The following is a 20,539-nucleotide window of genomic DNA, read 5'->3' on the forward strand; positions in this document are numbered from 1 at the left end:
AGGCTGAAGGAGAACGACCTGTACTGGGTGGCCACGCTACTAGACCCCCGGTATAAGCAGAAAGTGCCTGAAATGTTACTGAATTACCGGAAGTCGGAAAGGATGCAGCAGTTCCAAAATAAATTAAAAAGTATGCTTTACACAGCGTATAAAGGTGATGTCACAGCACAACAGAAATCTAACAGGGGAAGAGGTGAAAGTAATCCTCCTCCTAACACGACCATGCCGGCAATGACAGGACGCTTTACAGACGTGTTGTTGATGGAGGAAATGCAGAGCTTTTTAAGTCCTACGCATCGCCACAGCCTTTCGGGGTCCACCCTCAGAGAACTACTCGACCGACAGGTAGCAGACTACCTCGCCTTAACTGCAGATATCGACACTCTGAGGAGCGATGAACCCCTTGACTACTGGGTGTGCAGGCTTGACCTGTGGCCTGAGCTATGCCAATTTGCGATAGAACTTCTGGCCTGCCCCGCTTCAAGTGTCCTGTCAGAAAGGACCTTCAGTGCAGCAGGAGGTATTGTCACTGAGAAGAGAAGTCGCCTAGGTCAAAAAAGTCTAGATTACCTCACCTTTATTAAAATGAATGAGGCATGGATCCCGAAGGGACTGACAGTGGGCGATACATTTGACTAAAAAAGGCCTGGTGATGAGATGAGCTGCCTTGGGCTAAAAATGGTCCACACGCTGCTGTATTTTATCTCTGCATGCCGGATGACTTGCATGACTTATCCGCCACCAACTAGGGTTCAAGCCTCAATGTTTTAGTGCACTTTCTGCCTGGAAAAAATCAATTTTTGTGGCCGCTGCTACAGCAGCGGCTGCAACAATACCTCCTATTTCTGGCATGTGTACATGCCTAATTTTTCTGGCCTCTGGTGCTGCACTGTGGCTGCAAAAACCAAACAAAAAAAAAGGCACATACATGTGTCAATTCCCCTTCGTGATCGTTACCTTGTTGTGGTGAAGGGGCTTGCGTATCACAATGAAGCGACCACCTCTATGAGTGTGTTGGCAATGGCAATGTTGGCACACCCCAGATGATAAGGTCGTTGCTTCATTGTGAACAGACCAAAAGCGATCGGCTGGATAATTTTGCATAGAAAAAACTAGGGGTGCACCGAAATTCCGGCGGCCGAAAATATCGGCCGAAAATGGGCCTAATCCATTTCGGCCGATATTGGTACATATCGGCAGAAAATATGCGGTTTGGGATTTGTGCGGGCGGGCGCCGGGCGGTTTACTTTAAGTCACTGCATCTTTATTTTACCTTACAATCGTGACGCTCCAGTAACAACTCTGCAGGCAGAGCGGAGGGCGGCGTAACGTCACTTACTCACGTGACGCGCCTGCTCCGCCTCCTTCATTCATAAAGTGGGCGGAGCAGGTGCGTCACGTGAGTAAGTGACGTTACGCCGCCCTCCGCTCTGCCTGCAGAGTTGTTACTGGAGCGTCACGATTGTAAGGTAAAATAAAGATGCAGTGAGTGATTAGTCTGCTGTGAGCAGCAGGGCCGGGGCTGTTATGGGTAGGGGGATCGGTCTATGGCACTGCTATGGGGAGGGGGGATCTGTGCACTGTTATGGGGAAAGGGATCTGTGCACTGTTATGGGGAAAGGGATCTGTGCACTGTTATGCCCCTAACAGTGCACATATCCCCTTCCCCATAACAGTGCACATATCCCCCTCTCCAGAACAGCGCCACTCACAGATCCCCCTCTCCATAACAGCGCCACCCACAGATCCCCCCTCTCCATAACAGCGCCACCCACAGATCCCCCTCTCCATAACAGCGCCACCCACAGATCCACCTCTCCATAACAGCGCCACCCACAGATCCCCCTCTCCATAACAGCACCACCCACAGATCCCCCTCTCCATAACAGCGCCACCCACAGATGAATTTCATTCATGAAAAAGAATTATTAATAAAATCATTAAAAAAAAGTATTTTAAAAGTATTTGGGCAAAAAGGCAGTTTCGGTTTCGGTTTTCGGTCAAGGGCATCCTGAATTTTCGGTTTCGGATCAGAATTTTCATTTCGGTGCACCCCTAGAAAAAACTAGAAAAATTTTCTTTGTGATGATCTAAGGTGATCATTAAAGCCTACTAGGCCAACAATGGGCCCACACTGCAGAATCATTGTTTTCTGGGTCACTTAACTGTCACTGAACTACCTCAGCACGACCATAGGCTTTGAAAAAACCCCATCGCCTGCAATATTCCAAACGTGCGCACGAGCACAGTCATCACTACACCAAGATTGACGCATAGAGGAATAAAATTTATGTCATGAGTGTGTCAACTATTGACAACTCTTTGCGGTTGTCTAAAATCTATTCCATACACGTCCCCTGATAGGGGACGTAACAGGGATTAAACTGATAGGAATAGTACTACTTAACACACCACTCATATCTGGTGGCACAGTACATTGCATGGCGTACGCGCAGTGCCCCAAATTGGAAGTAGCAGGACCAACCAAGCATCTTTTTCCATCTCCCGGTTCCTAAAATCTATTCCATACACCACACCGGCCCCTGATAGGGGACAAAACAGAGATTAAACTGGTAAGAACAGATTTTTTTAATAAAAAAATTAAAAAAAAAGAGGACAGCCTCTGCGGAGCTGGGTATTTATGCCCTTTATGGATTAAAACACGAATCTGCGTCAACTACGTAATTTTCCATGGGAGTTTTGCCATGGATCCCCCTCCGGCATGCCACAGTCCAGGTGTTAGTCCCCTTGAAACAACTTTTCCATCACTATTGTGGCCAGAAAGAGTCCCTGTGGGTTTTAAAATTCGCCTGCCTATTGAAGTCTATGGCGGTTCGCGAACATTTGCAAAAATTCGCGTTCGCCGTTCGCAAATGGAAAATGTTATGTTCGCGACATCTCTAATCCTAACAATAGCAGCCCTTAGTTAACATGTCTGCCTGTTTAGCTAAGCAGCCTTTGCACCCCGTTTCCCAAGCGATTATGCCTGGGGGCCAGGTGTTTGTTGGTCCATAATAGTATGTCAAGTCACGTCCCGCTGCGGCGTACTATTATGGGCCGGTCGTGAATTGTTTAACCCCATCCCGACACATGACGTTCTACTACGTCATGGGAACCACTGCGTTTCCGCAATTTGATGTAATAGTACGTCATGGTGATCGCGCGGGCACCAGAGCAGTGCGCGCGATCACTGCAGGGGCCCGGCAGTCCCTGGTAGCCGGGCCCCTGCTGTGTCCGCCGGCATCGCTGTAAAAGCCGATGTCGGTGGATTAACCCCTTCTATGCCGCGGTCCGCGCTGACCGCGGCATAGAAGGGGTTTGTGTCGGGTGAGTGAGCGCATCGAGTCCCCGCGCTGCTGTGGCGGGGACTCGATGCATGACAAGGCAGTCCGATGCCATGCAGAGGCTGCCAAATGCCTTGCACGGCATCGGGACCTGCCTTCTTTGGGTGCCGAGGAGATCCAGCCTCAGGCTGGGTCTCCTAGGCAACCTGTTCATGTACTACTCACTGTAGTACACGAACAGGCAATGCATTACAATACAGATTTATTGTAATGCATTGCAGAGGGGATCATACCCCCAAAAGTGAACATTAGAAATAAAGAAAAAAAAGTTTAAAAAAAGTGTTTTTAATAAAATTTATAAAGTACGGTAATAAAATTAAAGTGAAATAAAGAAAAAAAAACAACAACCTCCCTTTCCCCTTATTTTATAATAAAAAACAGGAAAAAAAAACCAAAAACACACATATTAGGTATCACCACGTCTGTAATGACCGACTCTATAAATATATCACATGATCCACCCTGTCCGATAAATACCATAAAAAAATTAAAATAAAAACGGTATAAAAAAAAGCCATTTTTGTCACCTTATATCACAAAAAGTGCAACACCAAGCGATCAAAAAGGCATATGTCCCACTAAATGGTATCAATAAAACCATCACCTCATCCCACAAAAAATGAGCCGCTACCTAAGATAATTGCCCATAAAATAAAAAAAACTATAGCTCTCACAACATGGAGACACTAAAACATCATTTTTTTTGTTTCAAAACTGCTATTATTAGTCTACTTTCACACCAGCGTTGTTTGAATCCGGCGTTCAATTCCGTCAACGGAACTGCCCGCCGGATCCGGAAAAACATGTGAAAACTGATTACATTTGAATCCTGATCAGGATTTTGATCACAATGAAAAAAATGCATTGGAAAAAACGGATCCGCCATTTATGGACTTTTTTCTCACATTTTTCGGGTTTAACATGCAAAAGCCGGATCCATTTTGACGGAACACACGGCACCGGATCCGGCGTTAATGCAAGTCAATGGGAAAAAGGCCGGATCTGGCATTTAGTCAAAGGTGTTCCGGATTTTTGGCCGGAGGTAAAAATACAACATGCTACGGTTTTCTGAAAAGCCTGATCAGTCAAAAAGACTGAACTGAAGACATCCTGATGCATCCTGAACGGATTTCTCTCCATTCAGAATGCATGGGGATAAAACTGATCAGTTCTTTTCCGGATTTGAGCCCCTAGGACAGAACTCAGTGCCTGAAAAGAAAAACGCTATTGTGAAAGTAGCCTTATGCTAAAGTGAAATACATAAAAAAAAATACATATTAGGTATCGCCACGTCCGTAAGAACCACCTCTATAAAAATATCACATGACCTAACCCCTCAGGTGAACACTGTAAAAAAATTGAAATATTGTCACCTTACATCACAAAAATTGCAACACCAAGCGATGAAAAAGGCATATACCCCCCAAAATATTACCAATTAAACCGTCACCTCATCCCGCAAAAAATGAGTCCTTACCTAAGACAATTGGTCAAAAAATTAAAAAGCTATGTCTCTCAGACTATGGATACACTAAAATATCATTATTTCGGTTTTAAAAATGCTATTATTGTGTAAAACTTAAATAAATAAGAAAAAGTAGACATATTAGGTATTGCCACATCGGTAACGATCTGCTCTATAAAAGTCACATTATCTAATACCTCAGGTAAACGCTGTAAAAATAAATAAAAAACAACCAATTTTTTGGTCCCCTTGCCCCTTAAAGTGTAATAATTAATGATTAAAAAATCATATGTACCCAAAAATGGTACCAATAAAAACGTCAACTCTTCCTACAAAAACGAGCCCCTGCATAAGACGATTGGCAGAAAAATAAAAAAAATAGGGCGTTCATAAAATGGAGATACAAAAACCTAATTTTTGTTTTCAAAAATGGTTTATTATGTAAACCTGAAACAAACATCATAGAAAGTAAACATATTTGATATCATTGCGTCCATACCAACCTGCTCTATAAAAATAGCGCATGATCTAACCTGTCAGATAAATGTTGTTAAAAATAAAAAATAAAACCGGCGCCAAAACATAAATTTTTTGGTTACCTTGCCTCACAAAAAACTTAATATAGAGCAAATAAAAATCATATCCCCAAAATAGTGCCAATAAAAATCGTACCTTATCCCGTCGTTTCCAAAATGTGGTTACTTTCTTGAGTTTCTACTGTAGGGGTGCATCACGGGGGCTTCAAATCGGACATGGCATCTAAAAACCAGTTCAGCTAAATCTGCCTTCCAAAAACCATATGGTGTTCCTTTCCTACTGCGCCCTGGCCTGACCCCGTACAGCAGTTTACGATTACATGTGGGGTGTTTCTGTAAACCGCAAAATCAGGGTAAAAAATATTGAGTTTTATTTGGCTGTTATCCCTTGCGTTGCTACTGGAAAAAAATAGATTAAAATGTAAAATCTGCCAAAAAAGTGAAATTCTAAAATTTCATCTCCATTTTCCATTAATTCTTGTGGAACACCTAAAGGGTTAACAAAGTTTGTAAAATCTGTTTTGTATACCTTGAGGGGTGTAGTTTCTAAAATGGGGTCGTTTTTGCGTGATTTCTATTATGTAAGCTGAACTGGTCCTTAAAAAGTGGGTTTTGGAAATTTTCAAGATTTGCTTCCAAACTTCTAAGCCTTCTAACGTCCCCAAAAAATAAAATGTAATTTTCAAAATGATCCAAACATGAAGTAGACATATGGGAAATGTAAAGTAATAACTATTATTTAAGGTATCACTATCTATTATAAAAGTAGAGAAATAGAAATTTGGGAATTTTTCAAAAGTTTTGGTAAATTTGGGATTTTTTCACAAATAAAGGTGAAATATATTGACTCAAACTTATGACTATCATGAAGTACAATGTGTCACGAGAAAGCAATCAGAATGGTTTGGATAAGTAAAAGTGTTTCAAAGCTATTACCACATAAAGTGACACGTCAGATTTGCAAAAAATGGCCTGGGCAGGAAGGTGAAAACAGGCCCGGGGTTGAAGGGGTTAAAAGTGGCAACAATGAGGGGTCAACAGAAACGACATTACTAGAAAACAACAAAACTGCACCCTTAGGTCGCATGCACACAACTGTTGTGTGTTTTGCGGTCTGTAAATTGCGGATCCGCAAAACACGGATAGCGTCCATTAATATAACTGCCTATTCTTGTCTGCAACACGGACAAGAATAGGACAGGTTATATTTTTTTTGTGGGGCCATGGAACGGGGAAACTTTTGCGGCCCCATTGAAGTGAATGGGTCCGCATCCAATCCGCAAAAACAGCGGCTCGGATGCAGACCAAAACAATGGTCATGTGCATGAGGCCTAACTCTGTAAACATAGAAACATAGAATGTGTCGGCAGATAAGAACCATTTGGCCCATCTAGTCTGCCCAATATATCTGAATCCTATGAATAGTCACTGGCCCTATCTTATATGAAGGATAGCCTTATGCCTATCCCATGCATGCTTAAACTCCTTCACTGTATTTGCAGCTACCACTTCTGCAGGAAGGCTATTCCATGCATCCACTACTCTCTCAGTAAAGTAATACTTCCTTATATTACTTTTAAACCTTTGCCCCTCTAATTTAAAACTGTGTCCTCTTGTGGTAGTTTTTCTTCTTTTAAATATGCTCTCCTCCTTTACCGAGTTGATTCCCTTTATGTATTTAAAAGTTTCTATCATATCCCCTCTGTCTCTTCTTTCTTCCAAGCTATACATATTAAGGTCCTTTAACCTTTCCTGGTAAGTTTTATCCTGCAATCCATGTACTAGTTTAGTAGCTCTTTTCTGAACTCTCTCTAGAGTATCTATATCCTTCTGGAGATATGGCCTCCAGTACTGCGCACAATACTCCAAGTGAGGTCTCACCAGTGTTCTGTACAGCGGCATAAGCACTTCACTCTTTCTACTGCTTATACCTCTCCCTATACATCCAAGCATTCTGCTGGCATTTCGTGCTGCTGTATTACATTGTCTTCCCACCTTTAAGTCTTCTGAAATAATTACTCCTAAATCCCTTTCCTCAGATACTGAGGTCAGGACTGTGTCAAATATTCTATATTCTGCCCTTGGGTTTTTACGCCCCAGGTGCATTATCTTGCACTTATCCACATTATATTTCAGTTGCCAGAGTTCTGACCATTCTTCTAGTTTTCCTAAATCCTTTTCCATTTGGCGTTTCCCTCCAGGAACATCAACCCTGTTACATATCTTTGTGTCATCAGCAAAAAGACACACCTTCCCATCGAGGCCTTTTGCAATATCACTTATGAAGATATTAAACAAAATTGGTCCCAGTACAGATCCCTGTGGAACCCCACTGGTAACATGACCTTGTTTTGAATGTTCTCCATTGACTACAACCCTCTGTTGTCTGTCACTCAGCCACTGCCTAATCCACTCAACAATATGGGAGTCCATGCTCAATGACTGCAGTTTATTGATAAGTCTTCTATGTGGGACAGTGTCAAAAGCCTTACTAAAATCTAGATATGCGATGTCTACTGCACCTCCACCGTCTATTATTTTAGTCACCCAGTCAAAAAAATCTATAAGATTTGTTTGACATGATCTCCCTGAAGTAAACCCATGTTGTTTTTCATCTTGCAATCCATGGGATTTTAGATGTTCCACAATCCTATCCTTTAATAGGGTTTCCATTAATTTGCCTACTATTGATGTCAGACTCACTGGTCTATAGTTGCTCGATTCCTCCCTACTACCTTTCTTGTGAATGGGCACGACATTTGCCAATTTCCAATCTTCCGGGACGACTCCTGTTACTAATGATTGGTTAGTAAATGCCTAAAAACTATTAACTAACCAAATAAATAACATTATACTCTATCCGAACTATCACTAAACAAACAAAACTATAATTAACATAAAGATCTATAACTAATGAATTTAGATGTAAATCGGCAGTGTTTAAACACATACTCCACACAATGCACTAATTGTTTTTTTTTTGTTTTACAAACACTAACAAAGAAATGCAGCAAACGGCTGGCCCAGATGAAGCGTGACCACCGTAAAACGATGCATGAAATAGACAAGATGCTAATGAGGGTCAACCAGAAAGTTAGCCACCTGAATAAACAGCACCACCTTCAAGGGATAAAGGAAATGGGGGAGCTACTTGCCCAATTTAAAAAGTTGCCCTAGAGGCTTCTTTTTTATTATTTATTTATTTATGTTAATAAATAGTTTTTGAAGTGTTATAACGTGTGCTTTGTTTTTTATACTGTTATGTAAGGCTCCATTCACACGTCCGCAATGTGTTTTGCGGATACACGGAGACACGGATCCGCAAAACACGGAAAGCGGCAATGTGTGTTCTGCATTTTGCGAACCGCACATTGCCAACATAATAGAATATGCCTGTTCTTGTCCGCAATTGCGGACAAGAATAGGACATGTTCTATTTTTTTGCGGAAACTGAAGCACGGATGCGGAAGTGCGGATCCGCAAATGTGGATGCGGACAGCACATTCCGTCCCCATAGAGAATGAATGGGTCCGCACCCTTTCCGCAAAATTGCGGAAAGGATACGGACCCATTTTGCAGACGTGTGAATGGAGCCTTATGGTGTAATTTTAACTGATAACTTAGTTGTAAGGCCCCTTTAGTCCAGGGTCAAACTCATCTGGATCAGGACAGACAGCAGTAGGTACATGGTAATACTGTTTTATAAGGCCCACACATAACTCAGCAATGTCAGGACATACAGAGGCAGTTATTTGTAACGGTGAAGTATGAAGCCCACACATAATTCATCAGGGTCAGGACAGACAGCAGCAGCAGCATCAGCAGCAGGTAGATGGTAACGGTAGAGTATAAGGCCTACACATAGCTCGGCATAACTCAGCAGGACAGGCAAGCATTTGCAGGTTCTAAGTGTGCACTGTGCAGTAGGAATGTGTTCCCAGGAATGGGCCCCCACCAGACCAGGGCAACAACAAAAATAAACTAAGACACCTCTGATATCAGCATGTTGTAAGTGTGCAGCAGGAATGTGTTAATGCCAAAAAAAAAAGCACTATTTTACTATATATTTTTTTACATTATTTTTACTTATTGAAACCACACTAAAAATTAGTACTAAATTATCTAGACACGCTGCCTGCATCTGTCAGCTATCAGTTTCCATATCGGGCACATTGAGTCTGTGGCAGAACTCTACAGTAGGGCAGACATCGTCACCGTGTGCAAACACTCTGTGTCCGTGCCTCTGCTCTGCAAAGGACATGTCTTATATTTCGCTGTATCTTGCAGATCGCAGACCCATTAAAGTCAATGGGTCTGCGCTGCAATACGGTGTGCACAAAGCCGGTTCCCATATTTCACGGACCTGCGGTTTGCGGTCCACAACATGGGCACAGCGACACCATGGCTATGTGAATGAAGCCCAATAGAGATAATTTTCCTCATAGTGCCTTCAGTAGTAATAAGGCCCCCTCCCCCATAGTGACCCTGTTGGTGTGGTGGGAGAGCCTGGGGCAGCTGGCTTTGTCTGGCAGAGAGACTTTGGTGCTTGGAGGACGCACACACACTGAGGCTGGGTGATGAGAACAGGAAACACACACTGCAGGGCCTTAAGGGCAGGCTATGTGCTGCTGCTCCTCCTCCTCCAGACTTCGCCTCATGTCTTACACTGCCCACACCACCAGACTCACCAGTAGTTCAGGGCAGGCTTCATGTTATTTCAGTCTGTGCCAGGCCCATTCCTGCCCGCAGTCTTCTCCCTCTTTGTGTGCGGCTTGCGCGGGAAAGCATGAAACAAGAAACTGGGCTGTGCTTTCATTGGTGGTCCAGCAGGACTCCTCCTCCTTCCCTCATCATGCTCCGCTCCACTTTCTAGTTCACCGCAAGCTCGCAGAATCGCTTCCTTCTTCTTGCACTGCGCATGCTTGCTGCACGGTTCAGGTCAAATATTCTTACGGACAGTGTTTTTTTCTGCCGGACGCTACAGACAGCAGAAGAAAACACCCAGCTTTTGCGGACTGTCCATAAATTTACGGACGGTTGATGGTATGGATGCAGGTGTTTATGGATTGAAGTCTGCACATATAGTCACAAGTTTAACCCTGGGGTTAAAGTTTGTAAAGTATGAAATACATGGTAAGAAAACATAACATAGAGTAATCTGTAGGGGGAGTGAACTAGCATGATAAATAGTGAACCTTTGAGAATGCTGAGCATGGGAAGCACCCCAGTGCCGGCTTGGACACTTACCATGGGAGAGGCAGAAGGAGTGAAAGAGGAAGACCCCAGAGGACAGAGATGTGGTGCTGTGGGGTGGGCACATATAACACTGGTGAGTGATTGCTGGGGGGATGTGTGAAGGAGGTTATGATGGAGACAGGGGCGGACTGACCGGTCGGGCACTTCGGGCATGGTCCGAGGGCCCGGGCGGGATGGGGGCCCGCCGCAGAATAATATTATTTATTATCAGCAGCGCAGTGGAAGAGTCTCTCCCTCCTCCCTGTGCTGCTGCTGCCGCGGCCAATAAGAAGAGGGACAGGGGGAGGGGCTGTGGCCAATGAAGATAACTGAGCTATTAATACAAATGCAGGAGGCGGGTGCCGGAATCAAATAGCGGCACCCGACCTCTATGACAGGGAGCTGCACCGGAGGGGTTAACTGCCGCTGATCACAGCTCCCTGTCATAGAGGTCGGGTGCCGCTATTTGATTCCGGCACCCGCCTCCTGCATTTGTATTAACAGCTCAGTTATCTTCATTGGTGGCGCGCCCCCCCCCAGTATAATAAACATTGAGTGCGCCCCCCCCCCCAGTATAATAAACATTGAGTGCGGCGCCCCCCCCCCCAGTATAATAAACATTGAGTTCGCCCCCCCCCAGTATAATTAACATTGGTGGCGCAGTGGGAAGTGCCAATGAGGGTTAAAATAAATAAATAAAAATTAACTCACCTCCTCCAATTGGTCGCGTAGCTGCCGGTCTACAGGACCTGTGGTGACGTCACTGAGCTCCATCACATGGTCTATTACCATGGTGATGGATCATGTGATGGATCATGTGATGAGCACAGTGATGTCACCACAGGTCCTGCGTCCTGAAGAAAGTACAGAAGACCGGCTGCTACGCGATCAATTGGAGGAGGTGAGTTAATTTTTATTTATTTTTTTAACCCTTATTGGCACTGCCCACCAATGTTTATATATTTATTATACTAGGGAGGGGGGGGGGGCGCACTGCCCACCAATGTTTATATATTTATTATACTAGGGGGGGGCGCACTGCCCACCAATGTTTATATATTTATTATACTAGGGAGGGGGGGCACACTGCCCACCAATGTTTATATGTTTATTATACTGGGGTGTTGGGGGGGGTGCACTGCGCCACCAATGTTTATATATTTATTATACTAGGGAGGGGGGGCGCACTGCGCCACCAATGTTTATATGTTTATTATACTAGGGAGGGGGGGGGCACACTGCGCCACCAATGTTTATATGTTTATTATACTAGGGAGGGGGGGCGCACTGCGCCACCAATGTTTATTATGTTGGGGGGGGACGCACTGCGCCACCAATGTGTATTATGTTGGGGGGGCGCACTGAGCCACCAATGTTTATATGTTTATTATACTAGGGAGGGGGGGCGCACTGCGCCACCAATGTTTATTATGTTGGGGGGGGACGCACTGCGCCACCAATGTTTATATGTTTATTATACTAGGGAGGGGGGGCGCACAGCGCCACCAATGTTTATTATATTGACCTTCTACTACGCATTCTGCATTAAAGAATGCTATTATTTTCCCTTATAACCATGTTGTTATAAGGGAAAGTAATACAGTGAATAGACTTTCATCCTAGCAACCATGCGTGAAAATCGCACGGTTCAACCGGAAGGATGGATCCGGCATTCAGGCAAATCTTCAGTTTTTTTCGCCAGAGATAAAATCGTAGCATGCTGCGGTTTTATCTTTTGCCTGATCAGTCAAAAAGACTGACCTGAAGACATCTTTTCCGGTATAGAGCCCCTGTGACGGAACTCTATGCCGGAAATGAAAAACGCTAGTGTGAAAGTAGCCTAAAATATTAAGTTTAAATCCCCCCCTTTCCCAATTTTACATATAAAATATATAAACAATAAATAAACATATTACATAGCGCTGGGTCCGAAAAGTCCAAACTATTAAATTATTAAAAAATATCTCCTATGCGGTGAGCATTCGCCATTTTTAGTCACCTTGTCACCCCAAAAAATAGGATAGAACTGTTCTATTATGGGCCGAACGTTTCATAACGTGCGAAATGCACGCAGCTTCTTTTGGTGTTTTTTTTTTGCACGGTATTGAGTATCGCAATACTTTTTTATGGTGACGAAAGCGAATCAAAACTTTGGTATCGAAACAACCCTACGCCAATCTGATCGGCGTAGCGTTGTCACGATACCAAAATTTTGATTCAGTTTTGATTTGGCGACTAAAAATGTAATTTGGCTCCTAAATTTTTCAGTTCAGGAGCCAATGGCTACTAGGTATTTTTTTTAGTCTGGAGCACTGTGCCCAGCACCCCGATTCCGAATGTTATGCTGGCCTGGTAATGGCAGCGGGGCCCGGTGCAGTCACTGTATTCTATTACACCGGGCCCCGCTCACTGTAATACTAATATTCATATGTGAACAACTTGAAATCCTCTGCGATCCTGTCCCTCTCCCTCTCTGTACTCACAAACTCAGTAGCAGGCCGGGCGGCAGCGCATCTCACTGATGTCACGCGCCTGCTCCTCCCACTTTATGAATGAAGCAGGAGTAGCAGGCGCGTGACGTCAGTGAGTTGCGCTGCCGCCCGGCCTGCTACTGAGTTTGTGAGTACAGAGAGGGAGAGGATCGCAGAGGATTTCAAGTTGTTCACATATGAATATTAGTATTACAGTGAGCGGGGCCCGGTGTAATAGAATACAGTGACTGCACCAGATGCCGGCCCCCAGACCCTGTATTGGGGATCATTCACTCACAGGGACACTGTTATGGGGGGATCTGTGGATGACACATATATAGCATAAGGTGCTATATATGTGTCACCCACAGATCCCCCCCCACAACAGTGCCACCCACAGAGCCCCCACAACAGTGCCACCCACAGAGCCCCCACAACAGTGCCATCCACAGAGCCCCCACAACAGTGCCACCCACAGAGCCCCCACAACAGTGCCACCCACAACAGTGCCACCCACAGAGCCCCCATAACAGTGCCACCCACAGAGCCCCCATAACAGTGCCACCCACAGAGCCCCCATAACAGTGCCATCCACAGAGCCCCCATAACAGTGCCATCCACAGAGCCCCCATAACACCTTTTGGTTCAAAATATTTTTTAATTTGGCTATTCCCCACCCCTCTTGTAATTGTTCCGCTACTTGTGGGCTGCGCGGGAATGAGTTCAGTCACTTCGGTGCGCAATCCCGTCCTGCAGCGCGTGATCCCGTAAGACCCGCCGCTGTAGGTCACGGGTCTCGTGGGATCACGCGCCGCAGGATGGGATTGCGCACCGAAGTGACTGACATTGAATCAATGCTTTCCTATAGGGGAAAAATCTGACCCTGGAGGTCATCATGCAGAGTGTGAGGACGTCCAGCGTCAGATACCGGACCAAAGGTCTGTTTTACTCCAGGAAGCCCTCAGGTGGCCGACTTATTGCTGGGACGTAAACAATGCAGCTTCTCTAGAACATTGCAGCTCGATTAGCAAAAGGGACACTGTACCCAGACCACGTCAATGAGCTGAAGTGGTCTGGGTGCCTTTTGTGTCGCTTTAACTTTGAAATCTTATTATAGATTGTGTAGGGTGTGGCTGGAGGCGGGGCATGGAGGCGGGACAAGGGTGGGGCTTGCAGCAGAACATGGGTGGGGCCTGTAAGGGGGCCCTTGATTTATTTTGCCCGGGGGCCCTGAGGGTTCTCAGTCCGCCCCTGGATGGAGAATCGGCTTTCTGACTACTTGGGGGTGGGGAAAGGGAGCCTGAATCTGATTACTCTGTGTGGAGGGTTGAGATCTGGATGTGAAAGGGGCATAGTGATGATCTATAAAGCTGAGTTCACACTTCAGTTATTTGATCAGTTATTGTGAACCATAACCAGGTGCGGCTCTAAACACAGAACAGGGGCACATCTTTCCATTATATGTTATCTCTGTGTAGGCTTCACTACTGGTTTTGGCTCACAATAACTGATGGAAATAACTGATCAAATAACTAAAGTGTGAACTCAGCCTAATTGTTATTACTGTGGGGGGTGACCAGTATATTGGACACTAGTGTATTGTGGTCCATTATTTGGGGGACAGTAGTGGGAGGTGGGATTAATTAAAATAAGTGAGGGCTGCTCTCCCCCACTACTGTCCTTAAGTATATGGTTGGTTGGAGGATCCCCAATATACAGGTCCCCCATATATTGGTTTGTTAGGCAGAGCAGTTACAGTGCCCCAGAAGATCACTGCAAAGGGTTAAAAAGGTTGTCCTGGCTTTTTAATATGGATCATCAATATCAGATCGGCGAGGGTCTGACACCCAGCACCTCCGCCGATCAGCTGTACTGGGAGAGGACAAGCGCAGTGCGCATGTGACGTCTCCCTTCTCTCTTCCTGTACGCTGCTGTATGTCTATAGGATCAGCGGGGGTGCCAGGTGTCGGACTCCCGCCGATCTGATATTGATGACCTATCCTGAGAATAGGTCATCAATATTAAAAAGCCCGGGCAACCCCTTTAATTATTGTTGAAACGGTTAGATTAATGTTACCGAGTTAAATGTGATTTCTTGTTATAGCACTTGTTTCTTTGTGCACTATGTATATCTAATGGCAATGTATGGGCAACATATGGTTAACTAACTGGCAGACCTGGTAGATTACAAGCTTGTCACGGACTGCTATTTGCGGTCCACAGCACGGGCACGGGGCACACACACACATGTGCATGAGCCCTAAAAAGCACTTTCCTACCCAGAAACATGATGAGAGTCCAGGTCAGCAAGAAAAATAAACACTGAAGCAGGATGTAAACTCACAGTTGGCCTTTAAGCTTGGCGGCTGTTTAACTGTGGATTTACAGGAATAAATAGTCCTAAACTATGAATAAATGATTTACTGAATAACAGTAAAATACCCCAGAGGACTACTGCAAATGGGTTAACGGCCATTGTTGATGTTAATAGACTGTAGATTTCCCAAGAGCTGAAAATGTAATCTACTTAGCTGGAACTGTATTAGGTTGCAGATTTTCTGCATCAAAATTCAAAACCTGCTCTGAAAAGCTTTGCACAATACGCACCTTCTGCCTGTACCCTAAATGCACGTTTTCATTGAAGGATCCACCCAATGACTTGACATAAACAACTCAGACAACACAGTGGTATCAGAAACTCCTTCTGGCATCCTTCACTGAAAGTTCATTACATAGCATCCTCTCATCTTCTGGAATCTTCTTCCTGTCAAGAGACGGCATTTCACATCGAGTGCATGAATTGATAATGTTCCAATAGTCTAAGTGATAACGCATTCATAGTGTGTGTATGTAAGTCGTGGATGGTGACTGGTCCGCAGTATACAGCAATGCCACACAGGTTGATAATGAAAACTTTGTACTTTTATTTCTAACAAATCCAACCTGGGAAACACCACAGAAACAACAGTATGGCAATATATGTATTTACAGTTCTGGGAGCACTCACCCTAGTGCTGCGCCACTCGCCGGAATATGTAGTGAAAGGGGTTTCCCAATTTAACTATAGGCAAGACTGTGTCTACAATTGCCAGAACTATATTATCTCCCTTTAGCGTTATAGATCCTCTGTAGTGTCTGCAGAGCCATCTGCCGGTGGCACAGCACAAACTTCACTTCAGACTTATTACCCGGCAGAGTATCAGACTCAGACCTGCTGGAACCTCTATAGACCAAAACACCACACAGCAATACAGAGATAAACAGAGTACCTTATACTCCAGACACAAAGTCACTGTTCCTGTCCAGCCGGACGAACCTAATGCGGTGGTGTGAACAGCAGAGCCTACAAGTCTGTACTGTGCCATGAGAAAGAACAAACCTAATTGGTGGCGCACACAGCAGAGCCTATAAGTCGATACTGTGCCGCTGAGTCACCGGTGTAGGCAAGATCTGCTATGGCTCGCAGTGCCGCCGGAACCTTCCTTCCTGAAGCCATCACAGGGAAGCTCCTGCTACTGGTATCAGTTGCTGTACAGATCCGGAACTCCAGCACAGCTCCTCAGACAAACAATCCTTTACACTGAATAATCTCTCTTAGACTCCTGCACCACAGGTCCTTGTCTTTTCTTTTCCCTTCACCGAGCACCCTTTTCTCTCCCCTGCAGCACAAACAGAGTTTCTTACTTCCTGCCGCCTTAGAACATAGTCCAGCTCAGCTCACAAGGGAGCCAGCGGCATCTGGTGGCTGGAGTTAGTACTACTGGCAATAACGGTCGATAAGTTCCTAACACTGAACTGATGCAGCCTGTGTGTTTCATAGGAGCACCCTGCAAATAATCCCAGTTCACATGAAGGTCCCCTTAAGGGTATATCCTCACCCTCTCCCATGTATACAGCCTGAAATAAAGAGCCAAAGTGTTTCAGGAGCTTTCCGATTTTAAGACGTGTAATGTAGGTACTTTCCATATCCCCATATCATACAGGATAAGGGATAAGTGTGTGGTTGACGGGGTTCGACCACTTGGACACGTGCTGATCATGAGGGTGGAGGCCCAAGATCAACTGTTTGACTGGAGCAGAGTCTGCCACTCCATTTAACTCTATAAGACTTCTGGAGATACTGTAGCTAAGCACTTGGCTATCTCTGGCGGTCCCATAGAGTTGCCCCTGCACGTGTGTTCGCTGCTTGAGTCAAATGGTGTAACACAGACCTAATAAGAACCCCTTAGTGATCACAAATACGCCTTTTTAGTGACGTAACAAAGGGGGTTTAGGCTAGACAGCTGGCTTTAATCAATGATTATATGTACCCAAAATGGTGCATTAAAAATTAAAACTTTTCCAGCAAAATATAAGTCCTCATACAAGTACATTGATGAAAATACAAGAAAGTTATAGCTCTTGGAAAGCGATGATGAAAACATTTGCATGGACACTAGGATAAGCAGTTTTAAAGGAATTTTTTTCGAGATTTTAATACTGATGACTTAACTTCTGGATAGTACAGTTTAAGCCTTGCAATGTGCTGCAAATAATACAGTATTCAACCCTCGGTGTGTCACTGCTGCATGATGTTCTCAGCTGATGGATTCCCTTTGAAGAAGAATTTATTGAAAGGCTTGTCCGGGCTACAGATATTGATGAACTATCCTCAGGATGGGTTTATCATAGTCAGATTGTTAGGGATCTGACTTCCAGCACCCCACCTATCAGCTCTCTAAAAGGACTACAGTCAGTGGAAAAACAAGGAGGTGTAAATGTGTAAGTTGTCTCTGGAGAACATGGACAAACACGTCCATGGTTCACAGAAGTGTGAATAAGCATTAGCTAGAATAGATCTTACAAAGTCTAACGATCCTGCATAATATGTGGCTGTGCACCCAGTATGACATGTACAGTCATGTGAAAAAATTAGGACACCCTTTGAAAGCATGTGGTTTTTTGTAACATTTTTAATAAATGGTTATTTCATCTCCGTTTCAACAATACAGAGAGATTAAAGTAATCCGACTAAACAAAGAAAACTGAAGAAAAGTCTTTTCAAGATCTTCTGTAAATGTCATTCTACAAAAATGCCTATTCTAACTGAGGAAAAAGATAGGACACCCTTGCCCCTAATAGCGAGTGTTACCTCCTTTGGCTGAAATAACTGCAGTGAGACGGTTCTTGTAGCCATCTACCAGTCTTCGACATCGGTCTGAGGAAATTTTACCCCACTCCTCAATGCAGAACTTTTTCAGCTGTGAGATGTTTGAGGGGTTTCTTGCACGTACAGCCCTTTTCAAGTCACCCCACAGCATCTCAATGGGATTCAAATCTGGACTTTGACTTGGCCATTCCAGGACTCTCCATTTCTTCTTTTTCAGCCAATCTTTGGTTGATTTACTAGTATGTTTTGGGTCATTGTCATGTTGCATGGTCCAGTTCCGCTTCAGCTTTAATTTTCTAACTGATGGTCTCACATGTTCTTCAAGCACCTTCTGATACACAGTAGAATTCATCGTGGATTCTATGATGGTGAGCTGACCAGGTCCTGCTGCAGCAAAGCAGCCCCAAACCATGACACTTCCACCTCCATGCTTCACAGTTGGTATGAGGTTCTTTTCTTGGAATGCTGTGTTTGGTTTACGCCAAACATGTCCTCTGCTGTTGTGTCCAAATAATTCAATTTTGGACTCATCTGTCCAAAGAACATTATTCCAGAAGTCCTGGTCTTTGTCAACTTTATCTCTGGCAAATGTCAGTCTGGCCTCGATGTTTCTCTTGGAAAGCAAAGGTTTCCTCCTTGCACACCTCCCATGCAAGTTAAACTTGTACAGTCTCTTTCTGATTGTAGAGGCATGTACTTCTACATCAACAGTAGCCAGAGCCTGCTGTAGTTCTCGAGATGACACTTTAGGGTTTTTGGAGACCTCTTTTAGCATCTTGCGGTCTGCTCTTGGGGTGAACTTGCTGGGGCGACCAGTCCTGGGCATGTTGGCAGTTGTTTTGAAAGCCCTCCACTTGTAGACTATCTTCCGGACAGTGGAATGGCTGATTTCAAAATCTTTTGAGATCTTTTTAAATCCCTTCCCAGACTCATAGGCTGCTACAATCTTTTTTCTGAAGTCCTCTGACAGCTCTTTTGCTCTCACCATGGTGCTCACTCTTACTTCAACAGTCAGGAGCACACCAAACTAAATGTCTGAGGTTTAAATAGGGCAAGCCTCATTCAACATGCAGAGTAACGATCTACTAATTATGTGCACCTGGTGTGATATACCTGTGTGAGATCTGAGCCAATTTAAGAGGGAATACATGTGAGGGTGTCCTATCTTTTTCCTCAGTTAGAATAGGCATTTTTGTAGAATGACATTTACAGAAGATCTTGAAAAGACTTTTCTTCAGTTTTCTTTGTTTAGTTGGATTACTTTAATCTCTCTGTATTGTTGAAACGGAGATGAAATAACCATTTATTAAAAATGTTACAAAAAACCACATGCTTTCAAAGGGTGTCCTAATTTTTTCACATGACTGTAGATCATCTTCTTATGTGTCTAAATGTAAAAAATACAAAATGTAGCCAGTGGGTCATAACATCATGGACTATGAAACACTATAATAGGTGACATAAGGGCCGTACACAAGGTGCTAAAGCGGTCAGTGACTATCAATGTCTGGGAGCAGTCCTCTGTAAAGAACAGTTAATTATAGCACATGATTAACCCGATAATTCTCAGGGCTTGCTCTAAAATCCTTGAGCTTGATGTCAGTCGCTCTCAGTGGATAAGCTTTTTTGTTAAAAACACTTTCCCGAGCACTTGTAAAGGAAACAGAGGGTCTGAGGCCGGATGAAGGGGCCTGAGCTTCTCTTCCAGTAACTAAAGAGTAACCTGAAATGACATTACCCAGAACATCTGCAGATGTCCTTAAAAGAAAGGGGGCAGAATTAAACTTTGTATCCAGGATAAGAAAGGGAGCACTGCTGCACTTTAGCCTTATGTCAACCCGCTGTGAGAGAATGCTAAATGTTCAACTATTCTGCATATTTCTCTGCCAGCCATAATACAGTGAGCTACCAAGAATTAATATTTTATATTATACTGCAAAAACTAGTGACAAAATTATTTCCAAAATATATGCGCAGTTTGCCTGCCTTTTTCTAGATAGATAATTAGATAGATAGACCACCTATTTATCCAGATCAGATTTCTTTCAGTTTCCTCATACACTTGGCTAAGACACCCATCACCCAGACTGTTACTAGGCCAGCACAAGACTAGAGCAAAACTCTAGCCAACCTGCCTGCCTTCATCTTTACTGTTGCCAAAAGATTGCACTTGGAATCAGCTGCTATTGGATGTGTTTGAGGTTCTACGTTGCACTTAGTAAAAGCGACTTTTATACATTAAATTCTGGCCTCATTCTTCAATAATGCATTTCCACCGCACTGATCCCCAGGAAGCAACAGCCTGAAGGAGTTCACCGTGATACAACACTTCGTCAGGG

Source organism: Bufo bufo, chromosome 1 (genome assembly GCF_905171765.1).
Source record: "Bufo bufo chromosome 1, aBufBuf1.1, whole genome shotgun sequence".
In the NCBI taxonomy this organism is placed as follows: domain Eukaryota; kingdom Metazoa; phylum Chordata; class Amphibia; order Anura; family Bufonidae; genus Bufo; species Bufo bufo.